Source organism: Cannabis sativa, chromosome 7, assembly GCF_029168945.1.
Source record: "Cannabis sativa cultivar Pink pepper isolate KNU-18-1 chromosome 7, ASM2916894v1, whole genome shotgun sequence".
Lineage (NCBI taxonomy): Eukaryota > Viridiplantae > Streptophyta > Magnoliopsida > Rosales > Cannabaceae > Cannabis > Cannabis sativa.
Window position 1 is genome coordinate 60906777 of NC_083607.1, and position 17609 is coordinate 60924385.

Sequence of the window (17609 nt, forward strand, 5' to 3'; positions counted from 1 at the left end):
AGAAGTCTTCGTTGTTTAATTCAAATGCTAAACCCTTCCCATCCACGTGTCATCATCTGGTTGGTCCACGTATTTTGGGCAAAATCAGGGGCAACAGTAATTATCCCAAGAAATATTATCTCAAATAAATTTTGAAAATTTTTGTATAGATTTGAAGTTTTGACCCTCATCATACATAGGCTAAGCCTGTGCCTGGAATCCACCTAATCTAGGGGCAAAGTTTTCGGCAACCAATAAAATAATAATAATCTAGAGAGCTGTAAGAAATTAAGAGAGAGATCTTTTACGTGGTTGGGGCGTTAATGAGTCTTAGTCCACGACCCAGAATTCTCGACCCCTCTTTAATGAGCTTTGGGTGGTATTTATAGTATTTTTGCGGGGTGATCCCTAGAATTAAGGTACATGCTTTTCTGTAACTATCAGTAAAGCCACACATTCCCAATGAATTTATCATAGATAATGCATGGTCTAATCCCTAGGTTCTGTAGGGATTTTATGAGGGCAGTCCTTAATCCCTTTTGACTAATGTGATTCCACACAGAGTAGCCGTCACTAAACTTTATTGATCATAGCCTAGTAGGTACAGATTGGGGGTTGTGTCGTCAGACTTTATTGCGTGTGGTAGTTCTAATACGCTTTCTCCCATGCGGCATTAAATGCGAGATGATTGTTCGGATGGCATCTAACACCCTCCTGAGATGCTTTGTTGCCATCCTGCTCTCCGGGAGCATATGAGACTTACATGCATTCTCCGGGAGACAGGCCTAAAGTAATCCTTTGCTTTAAGAAGTCTTCGTTGTTTAATTCAAATGCTAAACCCTTCCCATCCACGTGTCATCATCTGGTTGGTCCACGTATTTTGGGCAAAATCAGGGGCAACAGTAATTATCCCAAGAAATATTATCTCAAATAAATTTTGAAAATTTTTGTATAGATTTGAAGTTTTGACCCTCATCATACATAGGCTAAGCCTGTGCCTGGAATCCACCTAATCTAGGGGCAAAGTTTTCGGCAACCAATAAAATAATAATAATCTAGAGAGCTGTAAGAAATTAAGAGAGAGATCTTTTACGTGGTTGGGGCGTTAATGAGTCTTAGTCCACGACCCAGAATTCTCGACCCCTCTTTAATGAGCTTTGGGTGGTATTTATAGTATTTTTGCGGGGTGATCCCTAGAATTAAGGTACATGCTTTTCTGTAACTATCAGTAAAGCCACACATTCCCAATGAATTTATCATAGGTAATGCATGGTCTAATCCCTAGGTTCTGTAGGGATTTTATGAGGGCAGTCCTTAATCCCTTTTGACTGATGTGATTCCACACAGAGTAGCTGTCACTAAACTTTATTGATCATAGCCTAGTAGGTACAGATTGGGGGTTGTGTCGTCAGACTTTATTGCGTGTGGCAGTTCTAATACGCTTTCTCCCATGCGGCATTAAATGCGATATGATTGTTCGGATGGCATCTGACACCCTCCGGAGATGCTTTGTTGCCATCCTGCTCTCCGGGAGCATATGAGACTTACATGCATTCTCCGGGAGACAGGCCTAAAGTAATCCTTTGCTTTAAGATCAATTCTGAACACGTGCGATAGACTGGAATATCAAAAAATCTGTTTTCAGTAATGTAACTATTTAGAATTAAAAAATATATATATATAAGGATGATATTATAACTATAACGAATATCAAAAAGAAATTGAAAAAAATATTCTGACATGTAATTTCGAACGTGAAGATTGACTAAAAGGTTTTAATAAGAGGTTGTAATTAATTTTCTCTTACAAATATACACGAAAATTGATAATTAATTTTCTTTGAGTAATTTGCAAAGTTTAACTTTCAATTATAGATAAATTTTTAAGTTTATTTTTTAACGATAATAATACTTAAGTTATATTTATATAACTCTTGAGCAATGTTTTACAGATAATCATATAAAAAATCAAGAGCCAACCCTAGAGACACCCATACTATTAGTCACTCGATAAAACACCCTCATCTCACCTCAGACATGACACCTCAGAGTAGGGAGCACCCACCACCACGACTTGAGTCACCGGAACACTCCAAGAACCCTAAAGCCATCAGCCACACCCTAAAATGACTATGAGAAAACTCCAAGACCAAAATATACATCACATTAAAGAAAGGTGATGAAGAAGCCAAAAGGGACCTTACGATAAACAAGGTCAATGAGAATAATATCACTCTCATTATTGTAATTTCGATGTTGGATTCTCTAACAATTGGTAATTTTATAACCCCACAAAAAATTACTTTATTATTGCATATATCGATAAAAAACGGCTTAGATCTTAGATAATTCTATGTTTTAACAACTTAAAAATAGAACGAATGACTTAGTAATTCTTCAAGAAAAATAGTATTACATTTACAATATTCCAACAACAGATAAATTAGACAAATATTTCAATCACGACATAAGGTATATGGGATCTAAAAAAAATTAAATATTGGAATCTCTATATATATTGTTTAATTATTATCAAATTAACATTTCTAGTGCCTTGGTATAATTGTGAAGTTTTTAAAAATTCTTGAAGAGCTCCCAGGTTTAATTATTTAGCTACACATTAAATATTTATTGAAAAAATAGAAAAGTAAAGATTGAAAATTGATCCATTGACCTATTAGCTTAAGATAATACTCTTTCTTACTACACCAGATAATATTGGTTATATTTTCTTACTATTTAAAATTTTATCTATATATTAATATTTTTTCACAATTTTGGAGCCTGAGCATTCGGAGACCCGAGGCGTGCACTTGACTCACCTACCCTCAAGGCCGGTCTTAAGAGGGTGTTTGTTTTAAGTGTTACATGTGAGTAGAGTGCATACCAAAGTTTAATATTTTCCTCCATTTAAAACTTAAGTGATGTTTATTTTGGTGTAATGGTAATTGTAATAGTAATGTAATAGAATAGGAATCGTAATGGTAATTAATTACAATGTTTGATTTGTTGTTGGAATGAGTATTGTAATTAAAATTATTGTGTTTAGTTTGGTATGAGAATGTAATGGAATAAAATGTATATTGACCAAAATATCCCTATTACTTTTATTTTTTATAATTATAAAATGGCTAATTAGGATTCCCCTGAACTTTAACATGTACCAAATCATGCCCCCTGAACTTTTTTTGCCATTAAAAATTCCCCTTAAACCATTGAGATTGTTAGATTTAAGGACTTTTGTCTAATTTTAGTAAAAAAATTCTAACATGGATGAAAGTTGAGGGGGCATGATTTAGTACATATCAAAGTTTGAAGGTCATAATTTGGTAGATATCAAAGTATGGGAAGCATGGTTTAGTACATAAACTGTCACTAAAACAGTAAAATTGAATGAAATTAGACAAAAGTCCTTAAATCTAACAATCTCAATAGTTTAGAGGGAATTTTTAACGGCAAAAAAATTTAGATAAATACCATTTTGGACCCTGTGTTTTGCAAAAGTTATCAATTGGACCCTCTGTTTTGTTAAATGACAAAATGGACCCTGTATTTTCTAAAATGGTACAAATAGGACCCTGAATTGATTTTTTGTCAAAATAAAATTTAATTATAATCCGATCTAAAAGTGTTATGACAAAATTGTTTATATTTTCTGTATCTGTTCGTATTAGGAATTGTTTTCAAGTTGATTATATTTAAAAAAAAAATTGTCAAAAATTAAACTCAGGGTCCTATTTTTACTATTTTGGAAAATATAGTGTCCATTTTGTCATTTAACAAAACAAATGGTCCAATCGGTAACATTTGCAAAATACAGGGTCCAAAATAATTTTTACCCAAAAAAGTTTAGGGGCATAATTTGGTACATGTCAAAGTTCGAGGGGAAAAAAATCCTAATTAGCCTTATAAAATATTTAAATAAAAGGTAAAATAGACTTTTAAATTTCTTTTATTATATTTTTATTATAATATTATATTAATTTTGTAATAAATTGTAATTGTAATGACCATTACAAAGGTTTTTTATTGTAATGAGGATTACTTCATACAATATAATAACCATTACAATGTAATGGATTATAAAATTTGAAAAAAGAAAACAAAGTAATGGACATGTTGATTACCCATTAAAAAGTATATCAGTCCCACAAAATAACAAAACTTTTTTCATTTTAAAAATTGTGTCAAACATAAGAAAGACTCAACATTACTATCTCCAAAAAAAAAATTAAAAAAAACATTACTATTCTCACATACTCAAACCATACTATGTTTGGTAAGAGGGACTGATGGGTGGAGGGAGAGTAATAAAAGGAGAGACTAAGTGCATGTTTGGCATCATAACTAAAAAACTGTTTTTTGTTTTTAAAAACAAAAAATTATTTTTAAAAACAATTTGGCTTGTTTGACCTTGCTTTTTAAAAACAGTTTTCAAAAAACAAAGTTACAAAAAACAAGAATTTTGAAAACAATAATATGTTGTTTTCTGTTTTAAAAACCAATTCACTTTTGGTACATATTGTTTTTAAAAATCACTAACCAAACGTGACTTGTGTTTTAAAAACTTCAAAAACTATTTTTTGTTCTCATTTCTAAAAACAATTTTTTAAAACAAAAAATAGAAAACAATACCAAACATGCTCTAAATCACTTGTTTGGCAAAAGGGAGAGAAGGAGGGATAGGTCTCCCTCCAAACCTTCAAAATTTAATGTCTTCAAATTTAGAAGGATTGTATAAAAAGACAAAATATATTTTGCAAAATACAATAGCTACCCTTAAAAAAATAATAAAATTTTATTTTTAAAAGGATAATTTTGTAATTTTACTAATCAATTTTTTCTCCATCCTTCCCACTTCACACCTAATACCAAACAATACAAAAGAGATTTTCAATCCTCTCCATCTCTCTTACTCCCCGTCCTCTCTAACTTCTCCATCCATCCTACTCTCTCTTCCTCCTACCAAACATAGCCGAGTTGAAGTTGGGTTTTTAGTACTATTAAGACTTTTACACAATTTCAAAATATACAAATTTAGTTGGGTTTTTACTATTAAGACTTTTCACTATTTCAACATAAGTTAGTATATTGTATTCATATAAGAATATTCTTGTTGGGGGTAATGAATTAATAAGATAATTGGAATTAGAAAGTACTTACAAGATAGGGTATTTTTGACTTTGATGATGCACCTCACACCAATTAAGAGTTCCCCACACGTATGATATTTCATTTATCTTCTTACCTTTATTTTGATGTTGATATCTCTATATATATAAATATAAATATTATAAGACATATTAGTGTTATTTTTGTAATTATCATTATTATCCTTGGGAGTTGTTTATGTATTGTACTTTATTTTTGTTTTTGTTGTATTCTATCACATAACATAAATTATATTTGAAAATTTATATTAGATTAGTCTCTAGTGCTCATTTTATCATTGATCAACATACACTAATTAATTTTTTAATCCTACATTTTGTTTTATCTTATTATGGTTATGGTATATTTCTTAATAAAATAGAATTAATTAATGTTGTCCATTCACTTCATTGATTTTAAATATTTCTTTTAATAATTTTGGTTACAAAAATATAAATTTTAATTTTTGAATAAATATATAAAAATTAGTTACATTGTGATTAAAACTGTGTTTGAAAAGTTACGCTGTAACTGAATTTGTTTATTGTATTGTAATTATGTAATTAAAAGTAATTGAGTGATTCAATTTCGATTCCATAAATTATTAAAACTTTTCCATTTTAAATAATAATTGTTAAAAAAATATTATTTTCGTATGTAATTACTAATATTAAATTCATAAAGGATTATTTTGTATAAATAAACATACATAAAAAAAAGCATATAAATATGAAGCAAAATAGCATACAATAACACATTTTATTCAAATAAGGTTACAAAATATGATCATTTTAAATAAAAATGATATTTTGATTGACTTATAAGATAGTATATAAAGGATGATCACTTCACTTCACTTATTATTATTTTCAATTAATTTTATTTTATTTTCCATCTTGGCTCCAAAGAAAACCTACCCTATATTTAGGCTTCATTTAAAAGACAATATGAGACAAATTAAAGCTAGCTTTTTTCCAATAATGTTTGGCCTTAAAAGGAAAGATTTCTTATAATTAAAACGTGGGTTTCCAACTCTTTGGATAAATTTAAATAATAATATAATTAAATAAATATAATTTTGTAATATTATTGTAAAAAAAATTAATGTATAGTAAACATTATTATGGCACCATTTTTCTCTTGATTAACATGTAAATCACATTATCATCTACATTGTTGTTTAATATTTAAATAAATGTAATTTATTTTATAATTGTTATAAATATTAATAATTATGTGGATGTCCAAATCTTTTATTTATTACCATTAATTGTAATCAATATTCCTCTTTTTCTTAGTTTCCTTTTTTCTTAGTTTCTTAATATCTCACTTTTGTATTTGTATAAATAGGGGTTCACCCCATTGGAATAAACAACTCAGAAATTCTCATTCACTTTCTTCTTCTTCTTTCTTCTCATCTACTTTATATTATTTTATAACACGTTATCAGCACGAGTCTCTGCCCAAGCTTCAAGCATGAATCTCTGCCTAAGACCCAATGTAAGTATTTTGTTAAAGTTCTTGAATTGTTTCAAAGTTACGATACACTAAATATATATTTATATATATACTCATCTGACTGAAACAATTTAAAGAATCATTTGGTTTCTTTTTTCTTTTTATCTATATATCTATATATTATATATGTATGTATATGTTTTTATATATTTATTATTAATTTCATATATATATTATGTTCTTATCATTCATAATATTTACAATATATGTGTGCCTATGATATGATAGAGAAAATCTATATAAATTATACATATATCCAAAAGATTATGTATTATCGATAAAATATTGCATATATCCTAAAGATTATGCATCATCGATAAAATATTGCATATATCCTGAAGATTATGCATCATCGATAAAATATTGCATATATCCTGAAGATTATGCATCATCGATAAAAAATTGTATATATCTCGAAGATTATGCATCCTCGATAAAATATTGCATATATCCTGATGATTATGCGTCCTCAATAAAATCTTGCATATATCCTGAAGATTATGCAAACGTAATATTCATTATATAGTTGATTGATATATAATGAAAGAGATGAATACATATTTATATATATGTTCTTGTATTCTTTGAGGACAATGAAAAGTAATCTAATATCGATATAGATTTTGACAAACATTTCCTGAAGTAAATGTTTTATATTTGTCAAAAAAAAATGATTGTATTTATGTGAATACAACTAAAGAATCATTAAAAATGATTATTATTGATGCAATTTTATAGTGGGTTTTGAATATCCAAAAAGAATATTAAGAAAATTGCATTGAAACATCAAAGTATAAGAATAACAATGAGCATGACTAATGTTATTTAAATACATGAGGCATGTATTTATTGTTCATCATTCCCTGCAGAGAATGATACGAATTGAAGTCAATTATTTTTAAAGATTCCTCGTATTAGTCATGTTATTATACATTGTTATTACTTGCAATGTTGGAAATTATTAAATCTGACATATATTAAAGATTAAATTTTACATACATCTTGGAGACTATGCAAAAATTGCATTCATATATTCTTTGAAATATCGTAAAAGAAATTGTTGAATAATTTCTTATATTTTTATGGATGAACAAGTAATAAATTTTTAAGAAATTTATAATAATGTTCTACTTGTTCAACGTCATTCCCTGAAGTGAATGTAATGATTTTAAATAATCAATGACATTATTTACTACTCAAATATTTCCAAAAAGTGGAAACAACCAAAAGATGAGATACCACACACAATCAAAGTGCATGAAATCTATATATCATGTGTGGAATTGAATAATAGTGGTCGCGTACTTGTAGTACGGACACACTTATAATCAAGATAAAAGTATACTTGATTATTTAATAGAATGTGAATTGTACAAACTTATTGTACATTTAGAATATTTAAATATCATTACCTAAAGAGAATGAATAGACATGAAATTCTATTTCAAAGAATATAGATTTCACATATATTGGTAATGCCAGAATCAAATTAATATATACATATTTTATTATTTCTTGAAATCAATAGTTTCAAACTATTGTTGGTACATGATATGTAAATATATAGTTACCATATAATTCAGTTTGCATATTCCCAAAAGTGGATATATAATTTACTAATATTTGTTAGTGATCCAATATAATCAAAGTGATAAAGAATCACAAAATGATTAGTTGAAAAGCTTCCTGAAGAAGTCTTACATACAATTGCTACTTTGAGTAGTAAAATGTCTTTGTATGTACCTAAATGTGTAACTTTTATCTAGTTATGAAAGTGATAATAAATAACTTATTATATGTACTTGTTGTACATTTAAATATATAATATATCAAGTCATGATAATTAGACTGATGAATAGTCTATTAATAAATTAGACGACTTGTTAGAAAGATATCAGGAAAATGAATGATATGTTATGGTTATATCTATTTGACCATTACAATAACATGATGAAGTTGTCATGTATCTTTTAAATTATACACATCATTGAATTGATGATAGTGATTCCTGAAGAGTGTATATGTTTTGGAGAATAATATAATTATATTATTCGTGTATATAAAAATGAAACTTGTAATGATTATGTTGTAATGAATTTACATTACATTTTGAAAGTTTCATTGAAATACAAATTATAGTGAACCTAAAGTTCATGAATTGAATTATTTTGACATGATCAATCATATGCAATAAATTGTCAAAGAATTTGACTAAATTTTGTTGAAGAACCAGAAGGTTCTTCTCATTGTTATTTATAAGGCTCAAAAGAAGAATGTGCATATATTTGCACATAGAAAATATTTAAATTATATTTTCTTAACAATCTTGAGCCATTGTTAGATTTTTATTGCATAGTTTCTTATCGATGTGATAAGATTATATAATCATGCATTTACAAAATGTGTAAATTTATGTATTTCTAATTATACACGTATGACTCATTCTTAGAAATGAATTAAGTTCATAAGGATTGAACTTGAAATTGAAGTTTATTGAACCTGAAGTTCAATGTCATATAGTATATATGAGTTTAAACAAATATTGATTCATTGTGATATACTGAAATCCCTACAGGTATATTAATATTATTAGATATCACAATTTTTAAAAAATTCTCTCGATCAGGGGGAGAGAAGCAGTTGGGATCGATGATAATTTTTGAAAAATGATCCTTGCACAAAGTATATAAGAACAATATAGTTCAAAATGATATATACCAACTGCAAATCAATATTATTCAAAGTTGAGATAGAATGAGTGAAAACGCCTGAAGCGTAAATGAACAATGCAGAAATTATTAATAAATGTTCATTTGATTTGCCCTGAAGTTGTTAAATCTAGAGGTACTCATGGAGATACCTTAATCTTATAAAGTATTAAAATGATAACCGTGATGAAAACGGTACTCGAAAAGACTCTCAAGAGAAGTTAGACATAACACATTTGATCATAATTGAATCCCTGAAGTGATTCTATATAGGTACCTATAAATGATAAACATATTTGAAAAATATGTAATTTAAAGAGATCTCTATAAGTTATGTCAATATGGGAGGAAATTATCATTTATTGAAATTTTTTTCGACAATAAATATTGAATGTTTGCATATGCAATAAACTAACATGAGATAGCAAGGATCATGGTATTAGATTTGTCGAGAATCATCGACATACATTTTGATTTTTGGCCAAAATATTATGACGCAATCCAGGCAAATTTACTCACATAAAGTGAAGTAAGACCTGTAGGGTGTGCAAATAAATATTTCTAATGAGAAATTTACATATATGTATTTGTACATAATGAATTGTTGTACAAAGTTTGCATATACATGAGATTGATTGAAGTAAGGCTTAAATATTGAGAAAATATAATCATGATTTGATTATAGCCTGGAATATATTTTATGAGGATTTATAAGCGTCACATAAATGTTGCAACAAAAGGTTATTTATTTGGAGCTCCTAATATAGTGAGAATTTAAAATAAGCCTTATCTAAAAATTCTAGAAGAATTTAATACATGTCTTAAGTGATATAAATTCAAAGTCGCGCGCACTATATGACAAAGATCTTTGTATGAAATAAAGACATGTAAGTAAATTATTATTTGAAAAATACCTATGGTTGTCTATGCAATATAAATACGTAAATTATACGTTGTGATAGACTCTTGAAGAGTTTTTGATTAATTAAAGAACAAACTTTTATTTCTTTTGTATTTCAAGAAATATTAATGTATAAAGTTTGTTCATTAGTATTGAAGTCCTGAAGTACTTCATATGTATCAAGAATTATAGATATATGATCATTTGATATGGAAATTAAGATCATAAAACAAGATGGAATAAATATATGGTCTTGGAGTACCATCATTGTCACAAATGAAAATTTGTAGTACCATTAATGTGTTATGTTCATATCTACTTGAAATTTTAAATTTTCGTATGAACAAAGTTGTATATACACATGAATGATACAATTAGTTGGATAAAGATTAATGTTCCACGAACCCCTCATCTATAATTTAGAAGTCCATACATACTCTGGAAGAGTTATAGAAAATATATGATCAAAGATTGTATATGGTGATATTTTAAAAGTGATAACAATAATTTTATGAGATCTATTATCACCAAAAGAATTATGGATCATATGTGCATGAGGGGGAGACATATTCATGTTGCACTCTTTTTCCCTTAGCTCAGGTTTTGTCCCACTGGGTTTTCCTAGCAAGGTTTTTAACGAGGCAACTTGCAAATAGTTATGAATATGAAATATATATTGTACTCTTTTTCCTTAGCTCAGATTTTGTCCCACTGGGTTTTTCTGGCAAGGTTTTTAACGAGGCAACTATAAATCATGTTAACATACTTGTATTTTATGAAGCAAGTAGAAAATGTGTGTGAGTGAGATCATTGACATAGCATATTCGGGAAACATATGGATTGCACTCAATAAAGAAGTATCAACCCAATCAATTCTCTATGGATAATATTGCTTGCATCGCTCAACTAAAAGGATGGTACATTGAAGGAGATAGAGTTAGAACACATTTCACGAAATTCTTCTTTATACGCTTCAAGAAAATACATATTGGTGTTCAACATATTTAATCAAGTGTCAATCTTGTAAACTTATTCACAAAGTTATTACCAACATCAACATTTGAGAAGACGGCAGCTAAGATCGAAATTCGTCGATTAGAAGATCTCCACAAATGCCTAAATGAGGGGGAGTTAGTTTACACTATACTCTTTTTCCTTTGATCAAGTTTTCAGCAAGATTTTTAATAAGGCAGCTATTATGGACATCCAAGGGGGAGTGTTATAAATATTAATAATTATGTGGATGTCCAAATCTTTTATTTATTACCATTAATTGTAATCAATATTCCTCTTTTTCTTAGTTTCCCTTTTTCTTAGTTTCTTAATATCTCACTTTTGTATTTGTATAAATAGGGGTTCACCCCATTGGAATAAACAACTCAGAAATTCTCATTCACTTTCTCTCTTCTTCTTCTTTCTTCTCATCTACTTTATATTATTTTATAACAATAATGGAATAATGAGGATTTAAAACATAGGGTGTTTTTATAATGTATCCCACTAAAATAGATGTATTGATACAACCCTTAACTGTTTCGGCATCTATAAGAATTTTTTAATCTAAATTTTTTTTATAGTCGTATACATTATAGTTATTTCAGACATTCTGTAAAATTTTGAGAAATTTAAAATAATTTACAATATAAAAATCAATGTTCAAATTGTTGTATAAAATAAAAAGGTTACGCATGCAACAGATTCTTTGAATCTAATTTTTGACATGTTATTTTTTTTTTTATTTTTTAAAATTTTGTCAAATATCTCAAATAACTACAATGTATACGACTATAAAAAAAATTTAGACAAAATACTTTTTAGATATTGAAACAAATAAAAATATATCGGTACATCCATTTCAAAAGAGTATATTGTAAAAAATTTCTAATATATATATAAATGAGACAAATTATATTTGTTCATATATGTAAATTGAGATTTTACCAAATAAGCAAATCATGGTGTATTGGACAATTTTTGTTGTCAATATGGTCATAGTGTCAACTAAACCATTGAGAGTTAGGACATAATTAATTTCACCTCTATAGGGTAACATGTCACTATTATAATTTATGTATATATATATATATATGAAAATAAAATAAAACAAACATCTAATATAATTTAGATATGGAGTGAATGTAATATTCTTACCAATCTAGTTAGGATATTATTTATTTATAAAAAAAACATCTAGTTTATCTTAAATCAATAAAAGGTTCAATTATTCACCTCTAATTCAAAAGTCTATAAACAACAACTAGAGATTCTCTTCCAAAATAAACAATAACAAATGTGTTAATTTAATACAAGTTGGCCTTGAGTAAAGTGTATATATTAATATTGACATTATTATATGATTAGTGACTAAGTTTGTCTTAACACTCCACATGTATGACCAAAATTCAAACATTTCACCAATTCTCTTAGGGTATATTTTTATATATGTTAGGGGTTAGGGAACACTTATTAGTGGTATGATCCATTTATAAATGTTTGTAATATATAATAATAATAAAATCATACCATAATATATAGAAAAAATATTAAAAGATTTCAGAGCATCATTGTAAATTTATATTATTATTATTATTATTGGTATAAATAAATATAAAATTTTTATATATTTTAATAAATAATTATTATAAAAAATAGTTAATTATTTGTAAAGAGTCATCTCGTAGTAATATTAGATATAATGAATTTTTGAGGAATTACTCTATATCTCTTTTTTTAATTTTTTTTTTTTCAAATATACGGTTTGGGTTTCTAAAGTGGTTGCAGCACTAGTTGCAATAGGAATTTCTATGTAGAAATCCGTAAAAATACAAAAAAAAAAAAAAATTGTTTTGAGGTGTAAAAATGAAAAAACCCTTAAATTTTTTAAAAATATTTTTTTTATATTTTTTTTGACAATTTTACAGTCTAAAATTTTTATTTATAAAAACATACTTATAAGGTTCTAAAATTAGTATTTTTTTTTTGTAAAAAGTAAGAAAATAATTAAAAAAACAATGAGAAATCAACGTTAAGACAACTACAAAATGATCAGAAAAGTAAATTCATAATAATTATAAAACAACAAAAAAAAAATGGTTTGTTATTTTTACTGGAGAGATATATTTATATTTTAAAGTATAAAAATAAAGAAAAAATATCTTGATGTATTTTTTTTTTTAAATTTTTAATATATTTTATAATTTTTTTTTTTTTTTTACATAGAACTAGTGCCTAATTGCAATAGACTAATATATAGAATTTAAAAGTATTATATTTATTATTTTTGTGGATTGTTGCATAAGAGATGATATCACTAACTTCACCAATAAATAATCCAATGATTAAAATATAAGTAGTTTAATAAATGTTGCGTATCCTATGTACTTGGATTTTTGGATTATTATTGCTATTATTTGCATATGTATTTTTTTTTTATTTTAATCACTATTTATATTAAATAATCTTTATTAGGATTTAATGCATTTGGTACACGAAAGGTGCACATGTAAAGTAATGTTAAATTATTATTTTATTCCTTAAAAAACCAAATAAAAAAAAAAAAAATGTTTATTTTATTAAAAAAAAAAGCATCTTTAACTTATGTCTCATATTTACAAAGTGTATTTGAATATGATAGTAATTACATATAAATTAATAATATCTTGTTAGTCAAAATATTAATAATTATACAAGAAAATAATATTTTTTAGTAGTTAATATTTAAAATAAAAAAATTGTAGTAATTACACTCAATTCTCATATGGGTCATAGAATTAAAGAGTGTAATTTGAACCCTCAATTACCTCAAATTACACATTTATACTGTAATTACTAGGGGTGTTCACAAAGTATCTGATCCAATCCAATCCAATCCGCAAAATGCGGATATCCGCACTTGTGCGGATTGGATTGAAAAATCTAAAATCCGCACTTGTGCGGATTGGATGTTGTTTGACCTAAAAAAGTAACCGATCCAATCCAATCCGCACTTATTATATGTATTTTTAAAAAATTATAATATGTAATATATATTAATTAAAAAAAGACACAAACTTCTAATTTATTAATCTTTTTTAGTAATATATTGAGTTGGTGCATTTTATTTATTTTGTAATAAAAAATACAAGAAAAATAATTCTTATTCACATAGATACATACACATAAAGTTTAAATATATATATATATATACTAGCTTATTTATTTTAGTAATTAGATACATGCATATTTTAGTGTAAATCTAAAGATAAGTATATATCTTTATATATTAAAAGTGCCTATCTAACGGCATTTCTTGGTTTAACATTCTTGATTTAACAGAATATACTTAAAAATAAAAGAATATTCTGTTAAATTTAACGATTAGGTTTGATCTCCCGTTAAAAAATAAACCCAATAATTAAACCAAAAAATTAAACAATCTTTTAAATAAACAATCTTTTAAATATTAATAATCTCTTTTTAAATTAAAAAAATCATATTAGCCACATATCTCTCTAACAAACCTATCTTGGAGAATATTAATAATTTTTTATATTAGTATTTACCTTATATGTTTGTGCTTATTTTTAGTTTTATTTTTAATTTTACCACCAAGAGGAGAAGGTTGAAAAATATTAGAATATGAAAATATTATTGGTGCTTATTAGTAATTTGCAAAGAATGTGAAAGTCTATAAATATATAGTTGTGTAGCTATTATTAGATATGAAATGAGATAATAGAACTTTTTTCAATTAGAAGATTAATGTACATTTTACTATTAATAACATACATTATTATAACACAACTATGTTTTACTTACTAAATATACTGACACATATTTTATTTTTATAAAACAAATCGTTCAAATAATTATACTATTTTAATTATTAATTAAAATAAAAAACTAAAATATTAAATAAAACTAACACTACGTGGCTTGGCACGTAACAATCACCTAGTATATTGATATATATGTATATTGGTTTAATTTGTATATAAATAGAGATGGAAATAGATTATTATTGGAGATTAAGAAATAATATAATAGTCTTTTTTTAATTTTTTTTTCTATGAAATATTAAATAATTTATTATTAAAAAAATAACCGATCCAATCCGCACATTGGATTGGATTTAAACTCTTATGCGGATCGGATTGGATCCAAAATATGAAATCCGCACTTAGTGCGGATTGGATGTTGTTTGACCAAAAAAGTGCGGATTTGATCGGATTAACACCCCTAGTAATTACACGACCAAATAAAAATTAGAATATCTATTTTGTTTGGAGAAGTATTATTTGGGATAAAGATATAAATTTAGGAGTCAGATGACAGGTGAGTGATGGTACTCAAATTCATCCTTGTATCGATCGGCTTCTGAGATTAATTACTTTCCGATCTATCACAAGCCTTTATGGTCTTGGTTCTCTATGGTGTGTGGCCGATTTCATTAAAGATGGGCGTTGGAATGAAGGTCATCTGAAGCAAATTTTTTGGGAGGTTAATTACAATCTCAGACGCTCTTTGCAGTGAGGTGGCTACTGTTTGTTTAGCTTTAGAGGTGACAATGGAACAAGAAAGTAAATTTATTATTGTCGAAAGTGAATCCAAGGCAGTAATTAATACCATCACTAGGGTGGACCCTAGGCGGGAGATTGAAATTACTCAATTTTTTTTGTAATAAAGCCATATCCTCTTTTTCGCTAGTTGTACATTTTGTAATATTTCTAGAACTTGTAATTATATGGCACATAATGTGGCTAAGTAGTAGTTTATTCACAACTCATTTGGTCGATTATCTACCTCCTCCATTCCTAAGAACATATTGTTTAATGACCGTGAAATTTAATTTTTCTATCTAATGAATGTTTCTTAGCAAAAAAAAAAAAAAAAAAATTACAACCTCATCGTAGATTTATCTTTGAGTTGTAAATATAATTTTAAGGAAATTACTCACTTATTTTTCAATATTATATATAAAAATAATATAATTTTAAAGGGATCACTTTATATATTATTATTAATTTTTTTATATAATTTAAATTGATTTGTTAATTGCTATGTGAGGTTACCTAAAAATACTAAAAAAAATAAATAAATAAATTAGAACCACCACTTCTAATTAGCCTTCCAAAAAAGTACAAAGGTTTTATTTATTTATTTTAAATTGTATTTAATGAAAAAAAAAACCTTTTAATCTTCAGCTTAGTCTTACGTGTGAACATAAGTGAATGCTTTCATCTGACGTGGCTATAATTATCCTCTTATATCCTTTTCCTTTACTATTAATTAATAATTATTTTTCTCTTTATTAAAAATATAATTGCCATAATTTTTAATTTATTTTATTTTTGTAAAAGAAAAAATCCTATAAAATAATATATATTACTCTCACATGAGAAAAGGGTATAAAAAATAAAATAATAGAAAAGTCCAATTAGGGCATTATTTTTGTCTCTCTATTTTTTATTTTTATGATTTAGAAACATAATAACTCTAATTTTCTTTTAATTTATAATAATTATTCAAATTTTTCAAAAATTTAATATAAACCACCATATAACATTTCTTTTTTCAATATTTCAATATTATAATTAGTATAACTGCCTTACTCATCATCATTATCTTATTATTTTGAATGGATATAATCATTAATCCAAAAAGGAAAGTATCTATTTATACATCTATAAAAACAAAAACAAAAAAAAAATCTTATTGAAAATTAGATAACATTAAAAAAAAAATGATTATATAATAATTTTTTTTGACGTACTATATAATAAAAATTCACCACAAAATATAGAAAAATTTTATAATTCACCCCCTTAAAATAGATGCATTGATACATCTCTATATATTTTAGTATCTGAAATAATTTTTTACTCATTTTTTTTTTCCATAGTAATGTAAATTATAGTTGTTTAAGATATCTTGTAAAATTTTAAGAAATTCAGAAAAGTTTAACACGTCGAAAATTACGTTCAAAATTTTGTATGATATTTTAAATAGTTATAACGTACATGAATATGAAAAAAATTAAATTAAAAAATTATTCTAGATGCCGAAACAAGTAGATGGTGCATTGTAGAAGGGAAATTTGAATTTTTATACTTACAAAATCCCATTATTTTTTTCCTAAATACATACTTACTAAAATTGCTAATATATGCCAATTTTACTAATTTTCCAAAACTAACCCTCCCATTTGAATTCAACTCTCAGCCGACTCTCTCTCTCTCAACTCACCAACACCCCACGCCACCCATCAACCCCAAACGGTGACCCACGAAACGTTCACCCACGCTCAACCCTAACCCCAAACTGTCACCAACGCTCAACCCACGGAACCCGAAGAAAACCCCAACAACCCCAGCC